At 48.2% G+C, this 17,437-nt stretch overlaps 1 protein-coding gene and 1 non-coding gene across 2 annotated transcripts in view; both read right to left on the minus strand.

The window, feature by feature from the left end:
- Positions 1-17,437, minus strand: part of COL4A1 (collagen type IV alpha 1 chain) — a 185,302-nt gene that overhangs the window by 123,405 nt on the left and 44,460 nt on the right. The gene's annotated exons all lie outside the window — the stretch shown is intronic.
- Positions 7,381-7,456, minus strand: TRNAV-GAC (transfer RNA valine (anticodon GAC)). Its single transcript has one exon. It is a non-coding gene; the product is annotated as a tRNA-Val (tRNA).

The following is a 17,437-nucleotide window of genomic DNA, read 5'->3' on the forward strand; positions in this document are numbered from 1 at the left end:
ATGGACGCTCAAGAACCGCTGGATTGCGAACAGAAGACTGGGTGGTTCCTGGGTTTTTTTGGTTCGTAATGCGGTTCGTGCCCATGTCTAGGAGACACCATGCTGCCTCTCCTGGTGCTTGCAGGGAAGAGAGAGAGGAGGGGGACAGAAGGGAAGGAAGGAAGTTCCCCTGGCAGGAAGGAGACTGATAGCAGCCTATCTATCTAAGTGACTCTATGGTTGTTGCCTTCCTTCTTCTTGGCTGGCAGTCCTAAAGGTCTGAGCAAGAGACATCGCCAGTCCCTTCTTCTAACAGTACTGACTTCAAGTGTGTTGCGGTTTATTCCCTTCTCGGGAACATCTGGGAATCTGGTTCTGGAAGAAAGAGCTACACACTTCAACATTTTCAGTACCCTCTTCATTAGTATTTCTGCTCACCCCAAAACAGACAGAGAAAAACCTATCAGTATGTGTATTTCAGCTGGGTTTTAATTGTTTTAATCAGGGGGGGGGGGTTGAGCCAGTATATGTCAGTACAGTGTACTTGCACCTCTTTTGGCCCACAGGGCTCAGGCCATCTTTCCTAGAGACAGCCCTAGAGTTGCTAGATTTCACATAGCAACCAGCAGGGACAGAGGGAGATGACAGGTGGCAGGGAGGAGACGTAACCAGCCTGTTCATGTGCTTGCCAGTGACATAAAGATGGTACTTCCAGAAGAGATGTCATCATGTGGCCAACCTGCTGGAACCACTCTGGTTTGGGAGCAAAACTCTGTTTTTTGTCCCAAACCCACGGCTTCAGCAGTTCACTTCCTAGTGCATTGGAAGTAATGTCAGCATGTTTGTCAATCGAGATGCTAGGTGGCTTATGGGAGGATGTAGGTCAGGGAAATGGGTGCATGAATGCTGGCGGCCCTGGTCAATGATGTCAATTCTGGCATGGCATGGAAGCAACAGTATCGCACTGGTGCTGATTCTTTAAGAACTGATGCTGGAGCGATGCCATCAGTTTGGGGTCGTGCAGGAAGTGACATCGTCGACTGGGGGCATGGATATGAGGCCATGCTGGTGTGCGCATACACAGGGAAGAGGGATAAATGCTTGCCATTCTCCCACCCCCAACTGCTGCCAGTTGCCAAGGGGGACCAGGTAATCGTATCAGCCAAATATGTCATCAGTAAGTACATGAACCTGCCATTGAGTCCCTGGGCAAATCCGCACACCCCTGGTGCGTCCCAGCGTTGCACTAAATGTTCGCTAAACACCCGGAAGTATAGCGTCTTTCTAGCGTGATTCAGAAATCATGCTAGAAATACGCTATACTTACAGGTCTTTAGCGAACATTTAGTGCAACACCGGGATGCTCTGAGGGCGTGTGGATGCAGCCCGTTTCCCCCTTTAACCCTCCCCCAGCCAGGTGAGTGGTAGTGGAGGGTGGCAGGCTGGGTCCATGGGATCCTGCACTCCCAGTGGGGAGATGGCAAGCCTAGCCAGGACTGGCTGATTGAGAAGCTACCGCCTGATTTGTCCTGCTGCAGAAGCCACACCCTTTGATGATGTCACTGGACAGGGTGGTGTCCCTTGGCTGCACTGCCACCATTTTCCTTGCCCACATACTTCTTTTCTACACCAGCCAACTTGCCCCGTGCCTTTGCAAGCAGCCTGTCAGCCCTGGGGCCTTAAGCAGCCAACCCCCAAAGAGAAATAGCCCTGATCGAGGGCCAAATTACACATGATGGCAGACATAGGCCACCAACATTATTTTAGAGGTGAAAATAGCCATTTGAAAACTTCCATGAAGCCTGATCCTGCTTGGCCCTATGGGGCAGTGGCCACAGGTGATCTTGACCCCCCCTTCCTCAACTATGCCAACTCTGGGTTGCGAAATTCTTGAGATTTGGGGTTGGAACCTGAAGAGGGCAGGATTTGGGAAGGAGCTCAACAATGTGCAATGCCATAAAGTCCGGCCTCCACATCAGCCATTTTCTCAAGGGGAACTGATCTCTGGTGACTGGAGATCAGTTGTAATTCCAGGGAACCTCCAGGCCCCACCTGGAAGCTGGCAACCCCAGACACAGGCTGTCATGGTAACCTGAGCAGAGGGAATGAGAACTTCTTAGCAAGCTGCCGTTGGGAAGAGCATGCCCACATCTCCCTAGCTATGAAATTAGCATTTCTTAGGAGCTACACGGTAGAGATGGGCATGAAACAGGAAAAAACGAAACAAGAGTTTCACGTTTTGTCACGTTCCACTAATCACGGAACAAGAACTTCCACGAAATTGTCCTGTTTTGCGATACGATTCGTTAGTTTTGTGATTCGTCAGAGCCCGAGGCATTTCAACGGCCCCCTTCATACACACAGATGCCAAACTCGCAGGGAGATGTCAGCAGGCTCTCCTCCAGCCACTCTCCAAGTAGCTCTCTTCAGGCTCCCTTTGCTGACTTTTCCTTCCTGTCCTCCTGTCCTCCTGCTGCTCTGACATGCCCTTCCCCCTCACCTCCAAGTTCTCAAAGGAAAAGCCGAGCAGACTGGATCCACTCAGGATCCGTTCTGGGGAGCTTGTGGGCAGGAGTGGGTGGGAAGGCATGTCAGAGCAGCAAGAGGACAAGAGGTAGAGACTCAGGGAAGGGTTCCTGAAGCTGGCAAGAGGCGAGCCGTGGCAGAAGGAACTGCTGAGGCTGCCACCACTGCTGCTACTCCACCATTCAATTTTTAAAAATGGAGAAGGGAAACAGAGAGGGGAAGGAGTCTCTGACTACAATTCCCTGGTAAACTTGAGCAGACCCACATTGCTCAGCTCTCAGGTTAGCTGCCTATCAAGGTTCTGTGGGCTAAGATTGGGGTTTCCATGGCAACAAAAGATCTGCAGACATTCCGGGCCTATGTTGCCTAGGGAATCAAAGGATTGGTGCCAGCATTCACAAATCGAACGAATTGGCCCCAAAAGTCATGGATTTCGTGAAAAACGTGGCCCCACGAAACACGGTTTCACAATACACGAATAGGCCCAATTCGTCATGAAATTTGATTCATATTTCAATTCGTGGCTGTGTCTACTACACAGTCATTCTTGAGAAAAGCAATCCCCTTCCTGAATCTGCAAACATTTTCGGCCCAGAAGATAAGAATTAGCTGGCTGTGGGGTGGACAAGAGCATACAGCATTGCACGTGGCATGAGGAGTTCATGGCTTGCCATATTATTATACAAAGTCAGAAATGTTTGCTTCTGTTCCAGAAAGCCATGCTGAATGTTTTGATACGTCAATCCATCTCAACAGGGTATGAACAGCTTGTTGTGTTGAGGGGCTGGGTAGGTGGCCTGCATCCCACATGTGCTGTGTTTACCCCCCAACCTGCAACCCAGAGTCTGGGTCTCTGCAAGTTCTTCCTTGGATACCCAGTTTTAAATAAGACAATGACGTGCAATGCTGCCCAACTTCAGTGACACTCCCTCACAAAGCAGAGGGCAGGAATCACAATCTAACAGGCAGCCTACAATTCTGGCAAACTGCAGTTTGTTGAAAAAAGAGCCCGGCTTCCAGAAGTATCTGGGCTTGCTCTAGAAACACAAAGGATAGCCTCTCTGAAGTGAGCCTGACCGCAGCTGAGCTGACCTCAATTCCTTGGTTCAATTAGACGACAACGTAAGGACAGAGGACGGCAAGCCACATTTTGCTGTTCTCTAGACCTCCTGGGAATGCCTGGAGGGCTTGTGACAGCATTGACATTTTTGTCCCATCTGGTATCGGAAAAGCCATTTCGGACATCTACATTTACATGGGGAAAGTTTCCGATGAAAACACTGGTGCTGTCTTGGAGGAGAAATCTTTTTAAACAAGGCTGATTTCATAAACAGGAGCTCTCCTGACTTTAATTTAACGTCTTCTGGAAAGCCAGACACATGACTCAAAGACTCGGACTTCGCCAGTTCTCATGACCTTTTTGGAGGAGGAGAAGTCACCACGGCTTTTCAGTCTCCAGTGTCCTAGGGGCTAATGAAAACACCCCATATGACAAGAACAGTTTCCAGAACTTGTCAACTTGGGAGGGACCTATCCACATGGGATCGATTGTGCAAGATCCTTTTCCTGCATCCGCCCCCACAAATGAATTTTCTATCCCCCCAGTTTCTGATTGCGTGAACTGACTCTTCACCTAGAGAGAGAGAGAGAGAGAGAGAGAGAGAGAAAGAGAGAGAGAGAGAGACAGACAGACAGACAGACTGAAGTGGTGGCACAGATGCAAACTGGCAAAAGGAGGAGGTAAGCAATGTATAGTCATCAACAGGCGAGTGGGTGGTCACTTGGTCAGCATTTCATAGGCTGGATCAGAATTTAAGTTTTGGACCTGTGACCAGTCTGGGAAGTTGCAACGCCAGAGAAAAGCCCAGCCAAACTTGCTTCTGACAGTGTGGACATGAGAGTCAGGCATGCACGCTCAGGCATTATGTAGCATTTACATGGATACGCGATGAACGTTATTGTTTTGAGTGGAAAGGGAATGCATGTGCGCTGTGTGCCAACACACAAAGATTTCTTTCTTGGCGAAGCAGTTGCTGAGGGACTGCTGCAAAGGGTTTCCCCCCCCCCCCCACATGGTGTGACAGGGTGATTGTACTGAGAGCCAAGCTACAAGTGATGCCTGACACAGGTTGGACACTTGTCAGCTTCCCTCAAGTTTTGATGGGAAATGTAGGCAACCTGGTCTTGCAGCTGTAATGGAGAGCCAAGCTGTAAAACCAGGACGCCTACATTTCCCATCAAAACTTGAGGGAAGCTGACAAGTGTCCATCCTGTGTCAGGCGTCACTTGTAGCTTGGCTCTGAGTCTTGTGCATTCCTACATTTTATCACAGCCACTCTCATACCAAACCTGAGCCTCTCATATCCGCCCTGAGCCTGCTGGTGCAGGGAGGGCGGAATACAAATAGAATAAAATAAATAAATAAAATAAACAGACGATCCAGGGCAGAATTTGGGTCTTAGCATCTCAGTCATGTGAATGCCTGTTGTCTCATTCCAAGAGTCAGATGAGATGAGATTCTGTATGACTCACCAAGAGTGTCTATAGCACAGGTACCCAACATGGTGCCCCTGGGAGCCACCATGCCCGCCAATACCTCTCCTGCTGGCCACCAACGGTTTTTAGAAAGTGGATGTGGCCATGTTGGGACACTTGTCCAGCTAGGGATCCCATTCCCCCAGTGCAGGCAGGGGATCCCCCACTTTCACCCTCCATCCCCGCTACCACTCACCTGGCTGGCAGGGGAGAAGGGCATGGGAACGGGCATCCTGGGTGCACTCCCGGGGGTGGTGTGACAATGAGCCGCTGCCCAGAGACAGTGCGCCTTGCAGTGGGTTGATTTGGGTCCCAAATCGGCCCATTTGAGGCCCAAATCGGCCCATTGCAAAGTGTGTACATGCTCCTGCAACCACAGGATTACGACACCAGAAGTGACATGATCGCACGGGGTTTTGCGGTTCATGCACACAAGTGAAACATGCTGGGTACCAGGTCCCCAGCCTCCTGCCGGGACAGTGAGGTGACCTGGCAACCCCTATGTCCAGCAGAGCTTCCGACTAGCCACTAGAGATCTGATTGGCTGTGCAGATTAAAATAACGTTTAATCACCAGCTTCACCATAGCATTGGTTTTATTCAGGGATTTTTTTCTGGGAAAAGAGGTGGTGGAACTTAGTGGGTTGCCCTTGGAGAAAATGGTCACATGGCTGGTGGCCTCGCCCCCCCTGATCTCCAGACAGAGGGGAGTTGAGATTGCCCTCCGCGCTGCTTGGTGGTCCATTTCCATCAACCCTTGGTTAAGATCCATAAGACAGGCAAATAGTTTAAAAGTACATAAACTTTTACATAAACGTCCTCAAAAATAAATGAGTATTCTAATACAAAATTAATATGACTAATGACTTCCTCTCCAAAAGTCTGAATAACTGGACCTGCTCAGAGACATTTAAGGACTCTGACCTCTGTGAAGTAAAAAAGGAAGGAAAGTCCTGGGGGAATTGTAGTTAATCCCCACCAAGGGCTCTTAGAAAAGGGGGCAGCAATTCTAACGATTTAGAGAATACTACATTGAGGGTGTGTAAGGGTCAGGGGATAAGCAGCATGAGACATGCATCCCAAAGTCCCTATTTCCCACTCCAAACTCTCACGTATGCCACTGGGAGGGGAAAATTTAAAAACAAAAACTTCCCAGTATGGTACCACTCTGGGTCAAGGGCCGGACGAGCCACTTCCAGCCGCAGTCACCGCTCTCATAAGACTTTACTAATTAAAATGTGCAGCTAGAAACATTTTTGTGCAGTAGAGATTAATTGGGTGTAGTTGGGCATACAGAGTTTTAACAAGTAGCCAGACTATTCCTTAAATAGACTGGGGAGGGGCAAAAGAAGTTAAAAAGAAAATGAGGATGAATGCTGCCTTTCTTTCTCTGTCCTTTCTCCTTCCTTCTGGTCAGAAAAGGTTCGAGTGTTCTTGCTTACAGATTGGGGTGGCTGCTGAGGCCGTGGAGAAAAAGGCTTAGAATAAACCCGACCCAAAGCAGGGCAGCAAACAGCCCCTCATCTTGCCCTTTGATCTTTGGCAGTCTTGCGGTATCATGCTAGGCGGGGAGAATTTCCCAAAGGCTTCTTCCCCAGCCCTGCACTGGCCCCTAGGCTTGCCAACTTTCAGGTGATGGCTGGAGATCTCCCAGAATTATAACTGATCTCCAGAGATCAGTTCCCCTGGAGAAGATGGCTACTTCGGAACATGGATTCTATGGCATTATACCCCACTCAGGTCCCTCCCCTCCCCTCCCCTCCCCTCCCAGGCTCTACCCCCCAAAATCTCCAAGAATTTCCCAAGCTGGAGCTGGCTACCCTACTAGCCCCCAATTCTGTATGAAGTGGCATCATATGCCTTTATCCATCCATCCATCCATCCATCCATCCATCCATCCATCCATCCATCCATATGTCATTCCCAACGCAATGTGAGAGTGTTCCAGAGCATGCACGTGAGCAAAGCACATGCCCCAGTGTGCTCCCCTCAAAGCTTCCCACTTTAGACCCCTAGGGACCTCACAACCCTATGTCAGGAGAAGCGAGGCTCTAATTCCAGCTTCCCCGCACCACAAAGAGTAACTCCAGTTGCGTCTCCCAGTTGTCTCTGAGGCGTCTGGTGTATGCCCCCTCACAGGGCACAGCTGGCTCCTCCTGGTTCTCTTCTGCATGCAGCAGGGCACTTCTCATATTTTTGTTGGGGGGGGGCATTACACATGAAACTCTCTTAATCAGACCCTTGGTCCCTCAAGGTCAGTTTGGTCTAATGTCTACTCAGACTGGCAGCAGATCTCCAGGGTCTCAGGCAGGGGCCTTTCACATCACCTGGTCCTTTTAACTGGGAATGCCAGGAATTGAACCTGGCACCTTTTGCATGTCAAGCAGATGCTCTACCATTGAGCCACAGCCTCTCCCTCAGTGACCTTACACAATAATACCTCTGCTGCTCGGGCTACAGTGATAAAGACCAAGATGAGCAGGGAGTGGGAACCGCAGGAACACGCCGTGCCGCTCCATTGGCACAGTGGCCCATCCAGTTAAGAGGGAGACTTTTGCCTTTGGGACCAAGCTGAAGAGCGGGGTTTTCAGAAGCAGGAACCACGGAAACCTCCGCTTGCTTCTGCTTCGTTTTATGGCCAAACGCCACTTTCCCTTCAGCATTATGCAATTCTCTGATTCATAGTTCTTGGCTGATTGCAATGTTAGGTGGGGCTGCTGCTGGTTTTTTTCCCCCCCAAAAAACAAAATACAGGCAATGATAGGATTTGTCAGAAACCTCAAGTCCGAATGAAATCCCACAGTGGGAATTCATGCCAAAATAGCACAAGCATGTGAGAAATACAGCAGGGAAAATCAAAGGCCCGAAAACACAGGTAAGGCTGGTGGGAGATATTTTTGAAAGAAAGCATATGGGAGGTGAGACCCATTCCCTTTAAAATAGCCTTTTGTTGTTATTTTATTTTTGAATCATGCTACAGATAGAATTCAGCTGACTCCCCCCCCCCCCAACACTGGTAGGAACGTTCTCAAATTTTAACTGTTCTGTATTGGCAGTTTAAAACGTTATTCCATTAGCCACTCATCTGCCTAATGCACATTCTTCTAATAAAAGGGCTCAGTCCTGACCTTGCTGGCAAAGGTGAACCGCCTCCGTTAAGCGGAGGAGAAAACTGGGACGGTAGCTTTGTGTGTGCCTTAGATCCCACCAAATAGGGAAATGATGAGGTGCCGCCAACTGGAGGCGGCTTATCTCCCAAATTCCTTCAGCATTCCCTTCTCCGACAACATGTCAAAGGAAGTCTCCCTCTGGATTTGTATTCCAGCCCTCTCCCTCCCCTCCGGAGAAATTAGCTCGGAGAAATAAACCTGGTGGTGTAGCCACTTCGCAAGAGGGCCAGAAGCTTGGATGGAAAAGCACAAGGGAAGACTGGACTTCAGGCTCCTCAGCCGTTACAGGTTGGCAAACTTGAGGCAGTTGCCAGTTCCTGCTATTGTGAGCAGTCTCTGTGCTTTCCTGGATTAAATTTGAATTGTACATAGTGACATTTGTTTCACCCTGACCTTCCCGCATCTCGTAGCCGTTTATTTTTTTTCCAAAATGTTACATATCAATATCAACTTGATGAGGACCCGCTACCTACATTGGATGAAGGGGGGTCTAGTCATAAAACACTGGTGCTGGAATAAGAGCTTGTGTGTGGAAAGCCAGTGTTGTGTCAGTGATAAGAGTACCAGACTAGGATCTGAGAGAACCAAGTTCGAGTCCCCGCTCTGCCATGGACTTTTGCTGGGTGACTTTGGGCCAGTCACACATTCTCAGCCTATCCTGCCTCACAGGGCTGTTGTGAGGATAAAATGGAAGAGAGGATGACATAAACTGCCTTGGGTTCCCACTGGGGTGAAAGGTGGGGTATAAGTGAAGTAAATAATCACAGTAACAATAATTTCGGAGGTGTCGAAGGATTTCCATTTTTCCCTCTTTATAGTCCTCCACAATCTATTCCCACAACACTATTTCACAGTGCTAGTAAACTGTATCAATGGTCTATTGTCACTTTCTGAATATTCTTACTTTAGCGTGGGGTGTGTGTGCACAGTTCAAACAGTTACATGGGCCAGAACTGATGCTGACAGGAATTAAGTGGGCCGCACTGTGAAAATATGACATCACCAGGTGGGCCCCATAACATCATCAGTGCTTGGGATGCTGGGAATTTGGCAGAACTGAAGGTTCAAACAGGAAGAGGGAAGATCTTCATCTCTTAGCACATGTAGAGAGGCACGTTAGTTGGGAAGAATAGTTTAAAAAGTCAGAGCCAGCGGAGATCACTCTTCAGAGGGTTTGTTAATTTCATCTTCGCCTCCCTGAAGGCTCTGTCAATTTCATCAGTCTAATACTGTGTGGGATTGCAACCAGAGGACAGCGAGGAATGGAAATGGGCTGGAGCTGCCTTCCAGAGCCGGGCTTGGACCTGCAGAGGTTATAATGGGCTGAAATTTCCCTTCTGGCATTTCACAGCCCCTTCACACAGCTCCAGTGTATAGCAAAGCCTTTACCCTGTCTTTTAAAACTACCCTTCCCAGCTACCATTGCATCTCCTGACACGTGTTCTTCACGTGTCATATGCCTCATGGAGAGAGACTCTCATTCTATTGCTGGATTGCAAACACAGCCTCAATTTGCCTTGGGGGTGAGAAGGAAGGGAGTGGGAGCTTAACCCTTCAAAGTCCACTCCCTTTCACTATTTGAAACCTGGCCCTTGCTTTGGTGTTGGCATTTTAAAGGGAAAAAATGCAACCTCCTCTTGCCCCCAGGGGCAGTGCCTCTTGGCAGCTTGCCTCAGCTTTGCTGGCCATCTCTCATGGCGCTGCTTCACTGGCACTCAGTTGCTTTGACATTCCCGGACTGGCTGCTGCCCAGAGCTGCTGTTACTTGAGGGCAGACTCCAGCAGTAGCTGCTGAGTCACCAGATCAGTGGGGGTGGGCGGGCTGTGGTGATGCACCTACACACACCTGGCTTTAGTGCCTGGGCCACAATCACAACAAGAAATTGAAACAAAACGACAATGGATGATCAGTGGCATTCTTCGCAACTGAGAGTAGGTGACACGGCCACAAGAGAATCATAAGACTGGGTGAAGTAGAAGAATTGACGGCAGGCTTCCCATTTTAACCTCGTAACAACCTTGCAAGGTAGGCTAAGCTGAGAGTGTGATTGGACCAAGACCACTCAACAAGCTCCAAGGCAGAGGGGGGATTTCAGATCTTAGCTTTACGCTCTAACCACCATGCCACGCTGGCTCATAGCATGTTTGTCTTAAAGGAGTAGGATGGATAGCAGAACATTTGGAAACCAAGGTATATGTTTTTTTTTAAAGCAATCCAAAATATTACTTTTTTTGCCCTTAGGTTACAGCCAACTTAGGGCCACCCCAAAGGGTTTTCAAGCCAAGAAATGTTTAGAGGTGGTTTGCCATTGCCTTTCTCTGTGTAGCAATCTTAGACTTCTTTGGTGGTCTCCCATCCAAGTACTACCCACAGACAATCGTTCTTCACTTCTGCGATCTGACAAGATCAGGCCCCTTTGAGCTATCCAGGTCAGGCTATTCTATGCCTTCAATGAAATAATTCTTTAGCTGTGTCGCTGGCAACAGCCAAAGTTCAACCCATAGAACAAAGGCTTATGCAGCTACTTCCAAAAAATGCTCAAGATGGGACCGTCTGCAGAGGAACGGAATTCCACAGCCGTAGAGCAGCCTTGTAAAAAATCTTTCCTACATACCCTTATAGTTTGCCTGGATGGAATCATGAAGATACATAAAGATGTCATCTGGCGACGAAGGAAACACCAGGCTTAAGCCACTGAGAGTTTTAGGGCTAACTAACAATGTTCATATCAATTGCTTGAATTCTACCGCAGAACAGCGTGCCATTGTGAGCCTGAAATTTCCAAACACGCAAATGGGGGGGGGGGGGCACGCCAGAGGAGCAGGACTGGTCTACTTGCTCCTGGCTCTTAATCGTGCATTGAGAAAGTATTTTCCTTCCAGGGAGTGGAGGATGGAACATTCGGGGGCCTTTCAAAGGATGGAAAAGTGTGAAAGGTCAAGCACAGCCTATTACTAGCCCTTCCCATACACCCTTTGGATGCTCTCTCTCCTGTCTGTGCGGGTGAATCAGTTCAGGAGGAGGCAGACAGGCTTATTCTCATACCTGCATCTGGAACATGACTGCAGATGTAGAAGTATGGCACAGCCTGAGCGCCACGTGCTCCTGTGAGTCCACCCCAGCGACGAGAATGCAGCAGCAGGCATGCCTCGTGGTCGCAGCAGCCTGAACGCCAGTCAGCAGGTTCACATATGAAAGAGCCGTTCACAGCTAGGAATGCTTCCAAATTCCACTGTTTCGACCCCATTTGACTTTTGCCTCTCCCTTGTGCGAAACAAATCCATGATTTTTTCCCCAGGCCGCTTGGCCTCCTTGCGCTAACTTTCCCCATTGCATTAATGCAATCTTTTCGTGTCAGTTGCACAGCAAATGTATATATGGTACTTGGAAAAGTTTTTCATGAGTGTCTTCCTGGATTTGGCCTTGTAGAACAGGTTGCAGATCTTGTGGGTGTCCTGCCCATTACGCTGCCTAATAACGCTGCTCCTTGAGCTACAAGCCAGATTTTCCTTGAGGACTTTTTTGTAAATGTCTTTCGATGTCAAGTATTTAGCAAAAAGCATTCTTGCGGCATCGGTCATGTGAACCCAGAACGGTTCTCAGTCTTTAGGAACGAATCCTTTAAAAAGGTCAATAAACCTTTCTTTTTTTAAAAAAAAACACATGGTTGCTAAGTACATCTCCAATATAGTGTACGATGTAGCGGACACACAAAATTCCTAACACCCCCCCCCCAAAGTAGTTTGCCGGTGGAAAGAAATTAGCGCTGATCTTACTACATCCCCACCATTCTCCAATGTTGCTGTATATATGTTAGCCATTTTACACGGCATCAAGTACCAGTGAGTTATAAACAACAAATTTATGCTGGTTGTGACTTTTCCTTGGAAGGCACAACCTGGCTGTGGTTCTCTGGTCTTTGATGATATCTGCACTGGATGATTGCAATGCAGAAATGGAATTCTAGCGATGACCAGCCTTCTTGTCTTTGGGTCTTATTTAACCTTTTATTTGTAGTTGGTTCTAAGTACTTATTTTTTACCTGTTTTAGGTAAGGAGCAAACAATAGATACCTTTAGAAAATTAAATTTCTGGTTTTTTTTTGTTTTATTCTTGATTGTGCCTATAGCACACTGTACTGTTCCGGATTACGGCAGATTAACAGCAGCGACCTCATAGTGCCAGGCGGGCGCCTACCTTCTTGAATTAGAATTCTCCCCTTCTCTACACAGGGCTGGCTCAAAAGACTGTCAGCTTCAACTGGTACAAAACAGAACAGTGAAGGTGTTTGCCAGCATTGGCTTCAAGGAGATGCATTTTACCAGTACTAAAAAAAGATCTGCATTGCCTACCATTTTATTTCTGGACACAATCCAAAGTGCTGGTTAGCAGTTAGGGAAAGGATTTCACGTATCTTGTCCAAGCTCGGAAGAAGCCAAGCAGGGTCTCAGGACATGGACGGGAGATCGTCAAGGAAGGCTACTATGAAGAGGAAGCCAATGGCAAAATCACCTCTGCCCATCTCTTGCCTGGAAAACGCCATGTGGTTGAACCTCATGGGGGCACCACGAGTCAGTTGCGACTCGATGGCACGCTCTTCCTTGAAGGGTTTCATACTCCAGTCTATAAATTAATTTCTGTTTCCGATCAAATGGATTGCCCAGATTGGTCCTTCTTCCAGGAATATTAATCAACATTTATTTTTTGCTGCTCCACCCTGCTTTAGTGGTATCAGCACTTAAGAGTTGCCAGTTGCCAGGTACCACCTGAAAACCCCCCAGAATTACATTCATCCCCAGTCTACAGAGATGAGTTCCCCTGGAGAAAATGGCTGCTTTGGAGGGCAGGTGCTATTCATTGCACCTCATCCTCCACCCTTCCCAGTCTCCACCGAAATCTCCAGGAACTTCCCAACCCATAGTTGGTAACCCTGTATCATGTGGATCAGAATATCCAACCACACCGTTCCTCTCACATTTCCATTTATAGAAGAGAGGGGTGACAATTTCCACCAATTTCCCCCTCCCAACTGCACAACTCCACATTCCCCCCCCCCCTGTTTTTCCCATGAGGGTGCTGCTGACCTCAGGAATAAAATTGGGGGAGCTTAGTGAGCAGGACACGGAAACACGAAAGACCCACCGCACAGAGTCTGTGGACGGTACACCAGTCTTTCTTCTGTGCATGTGTAGTATAAAGCAGCCTATGTTCTTATGTGGAATGTGAAAAATGGCATATTCTGAATTCTCACAAATGCAGACAATGCAATGGAACTTGCACATCAGTGGAAGACTCGGCCTGGGGAGCTAAGACGGTGGCCACCCAGAGACTACTGGAGCATAAACCATCCACTCCCCTTGTGTGGCTTAACACGGCTGAAGCAGGCAGGCAGATGGCAGTTTTTTTAGAAAGAGAACTCTGCCCTGATAGCGGCAAAAGACGTCCTGTTTTTTCTCAGCCTTTCTGGGACCGGATCAAATGAGCCACAGACTTTACTCTCAAGATTTACCATACGGGTTTTGACTTACAGGGCATCAGCTCGAGCGTAGAACAGACATTGGAAAGCTCCTCATCACCTGCTTGTCTGTCTTTGGCTATGGCACTGAAGAGATGTGTGTTGCCATACAATATGTGAAAATCCAGTCCTAGGCCGGTGTTCGCTCCAAAGGGGCTGCTTTCACACACGTCGGATAATGCACTTGCGATGCACTTTAGCAATAGTTTGCAAGTGGATTACCCTCGTTCCTACGGGAAAATCTACTTGCAAATAATCACCGAAGTGAATTGATTTAGGGGGGTAGCCGTGCTGGTCTGCAGTAGAATAACAGGATTTGAGTCCAGTGGCACCTGAGTGACCAACAACATTTTCAGAGTGTAAGCTTTCAAGCTTATTCTTTCAAGCTTATTCTCTGAAAATCTTTTTGGTTTCTAAGGTGCCGCTGGATTCAAATCCTAAAGTGAACTGAAAGTGCATTTTTTACCATGTGTGAAAGCAGCTGTGGTCTCCCGCACACCTGTGAGTGCTGCTTCTACCGCCGCTTAAAAAGTCACATTTCCCATCGTCAACTTCAGATCCAACCCAGAGCATTTTCCAGAGCACCTTATTGACCCCCCAAACCCTTCTGACACCTACTGGTCACCGTGCCTGAGTTTGTTCCTAACCAAGTTATTCTGGAGAATATTTCTAAAGGCAATGAAGGGGCTTGTTCAGCTTCTAGCAGGTGGAACGAAGCTATGGCTTATTTGTGATGGGTAGCTTATTTTATAGATTTTATCTGGGTACGTCTCAAAAGTGTTGTTGTTTTCTCCATGTCTTCAGAACAGAGCACAACAAAAACAGAAACAAATCAGGCTCTTCTATGTTATAGCATGCACCTACTGGTGTACGTTATAGATTATCATGGTTACAAATTTGTCTATAAAATTGACCACTGGTGCACAGATGAAGGAACGGCACTTTAAGCCCATTTCCCACTTTAAAGCACCAAAATGCTCCCAGGATTCCAAATTCTAAGCTCTAGAGAAGCAACAAGTCAAGGGATAGGACATGAAAGTCCACTGCTGGTCTGTTTAGGATTCGACCGGTGTGGTGTGCAAGGGCAGGAGAAAATAGCACCAGCCCCCATAGGCTGCATTTGACCACCCAAGCCTATAAACTTGCTGGGCTCATGCCACCAATAACACACACACACGGATCCCAAATCCTATACAAGTGCAAGACAGCTGCACCCTAGCCTCTGCTGGGGAAGAGAGACATTGCACTTCTCCCTAGAAGAAAACACACTTTTAAGGCAAAAATAAACAGGAGCCTTATGGTATCTTCAAGACTAAAGATGACTTTATACCAGCGGAAACTTTTCGTGGACTAGAGCACCACTTCATCAGGTGTTCATGGTTGATGGAAAGAACGAACATGACGAACCCTCTGGATTTTAAGGCAGGTGCTGAGAGCTGCTGTAGCACAGAGGTTAAGTAGTTTGGCTACAAATCAGCACTCTACTGGTTCGAATCCCACTACTGCCATGAGCTTAGTAGGTGGCTTTGGGTAAGCCACTCCTCTCAGCCCCTGCTGTATTGTGGGGATAATAATAACACTGGCTTTGTTCACCCCTCTGGGTGAGGCGCTAATCTGTCTAGAAGAGTGGGATATAAGTGCAGTTACTACTACTACTACTACTATTATTATTATTATTATTATTATTATTATACACTCTAGGATCATGGTTATGGCAGAAGTCGAGTTCTCGATCTGTATCTCCCTGCCATCTCCCTCTCCTCAAAAAACCATCTGCATGTCGATTACAGAATTACGGTCTGACTATGAGCCCTCCATCAGCACTGCATTACACAGGAAAACTAGACAAGCATGGGGAAATCTCTTTTTTCTCTTACGGGGACATAACGCAGTTGGAGCCAGGTCATGTTTTATTGGAAAACTAGCTCTGATCCATATCGGGTTGCCCCCTGGCTGTTTTTAGTGTCAAATAACAAACCTGGAGTTCCACTCTCAGAACTCCAGCATCGTTGGGACATAGTTTGGCCCCAAGTCTCATCTGGGAGCAGATCTAGACTTGACATCTGCCGGAAGAACAGTTGTAAAGAATTCCGGGAATGGCTGTAGAAATCTGCAACGACTCAAGCACCTGGTCAGACACTGAGCTTAAAAGGGAAAATGTGTGTTCTTCAACTGACAGCTTAAGCAGACCCTTTGAAAGCCCCCTTTTAAAAATAATTGGCGGGAAAGGATTCTGATGTTATCTGTGCAATGCCCAAATATGTTTTATGCCATGAAATGTAGTCAAACTGAGATGATGACAACAGTACAGTAAGACATGTAGGGACGGCCCTGGCATTGCCAAAGGCTGTCGCTCCATGGGAGCAACATGACAGCTTGTCAGAACCATGGCAAGTGGCAGTGCCCTCTGTGCCAACCACCACTTCAGCCCGCTGGCCTTGCTACAAATGGGAGGTGTGAACTTCTACTGCCCTGCAGCGACCACCGCCAGCTGTCTGGACACGGGGGCAATAGCCCCTCATGTGCCATCTCTTCTCTGCTCTTTTCTGGCTTGTCACTTGACCCCGGCCACCCCTACCAGCAGGGAAGATCAGAACGGTTGACATTGCATAGCTTGGCCACTCCCATTTACCAGATGCCCACCAAGGCTATCATCAACTACAGGGTGAAGCTGAAACACTGCAAAACAATATTTGGTTCAGCCCAGACTGCAGAGACTGTGATACTATGGCGAGTGGCTGGATTGTCCCCGCATAGCCAATTGCTTCAGGAAATAGAACTTTGCCCCCATGCACCCTCCACGCCAAATCGCTGTGCCTCTTGAATAACCAATATAGGGCAAGTCCCCATTGAAAGGCAGAGTGTGGCCCAAGGGGCTGCTCCTGCAGAGGAAACTCATCCCTTCTTGCGGAGGCTGCATCTTCCTGTGTTTGCTTTGTGGCTAGGAAGCTCGTTTCAGACTGTTGATTGTATACATAGCTCGGGAAGAAGCACCCTCACTTTAACACTATTTGTGTGCCCTTAAGGACATCATCACCTTGACATGGATAGGCCAGGCAAGCCTGAATTTGTCAGATCTTGGAAGCTAAGCAGGGTTAGCCTTGGATAGTAAATGGATGTGAGACCTCCAAGGAAGATCAGGGTTGCTATGCAGAGGCAGGCAATGGCAACCGCCCCCCCCCCCTTAGCCTCTTCCCTTGAAAGCCCCAGCAGGGGTCTCCATAAGTCAGCTATGATTTGACGGCACTTTCCTCCACCGCTGAGGACATCATCACCACTGCTATGTGGTCTCTAACTGACTGGAATAACTTTAGGCAGAAAAGAATGGGGGAGAGGGAGAGAGACAGAGAATGAAGGAGCATTGCCTTGTACCCACAGAGCAGTGAGATCTACCTCAGAGGTAAGTCCCAGGCAACAAAAATAGGGCTGAACTTCTTTTTCTCCTGGTCCTTTAACTGATCTACGGGACCGTCTCTCCCCATATATTCCCCAGAGGACTCTCCGATCGGGAGAAAAACAGCTATTAGTGGTCCCTGGTCCCAAGGAGGCGGCCACAGTGGGATCCAAGGCTTTCTCAGTCCTGGCTCCTACCTGGTGGAACACTCTGTCTACTGAGACCAGGTCCTGGCGGGATTTATTGTCTTTCCGCTGGGCCTGCAAGACAGAGTTGTTCCGCCAGGCTCATGGCTGAGGTTGGGCCTCCGCCGGCCTG

This window comes from Eublepharis macularius, chromosome 1, assembly GCF_028583425.1.
Source record: "Eublepharis macularius isolate TG4126 chromosome 1, MPM_Emac_v1.0, whole genome shotgun sequence".
Classification (NCBI taxonomy): Eukaryota; Metazoa; Chordata; class Lepidosauria; order Squamata; family Eublepharidae; genus Eublepharis; species Eublepharis macularius.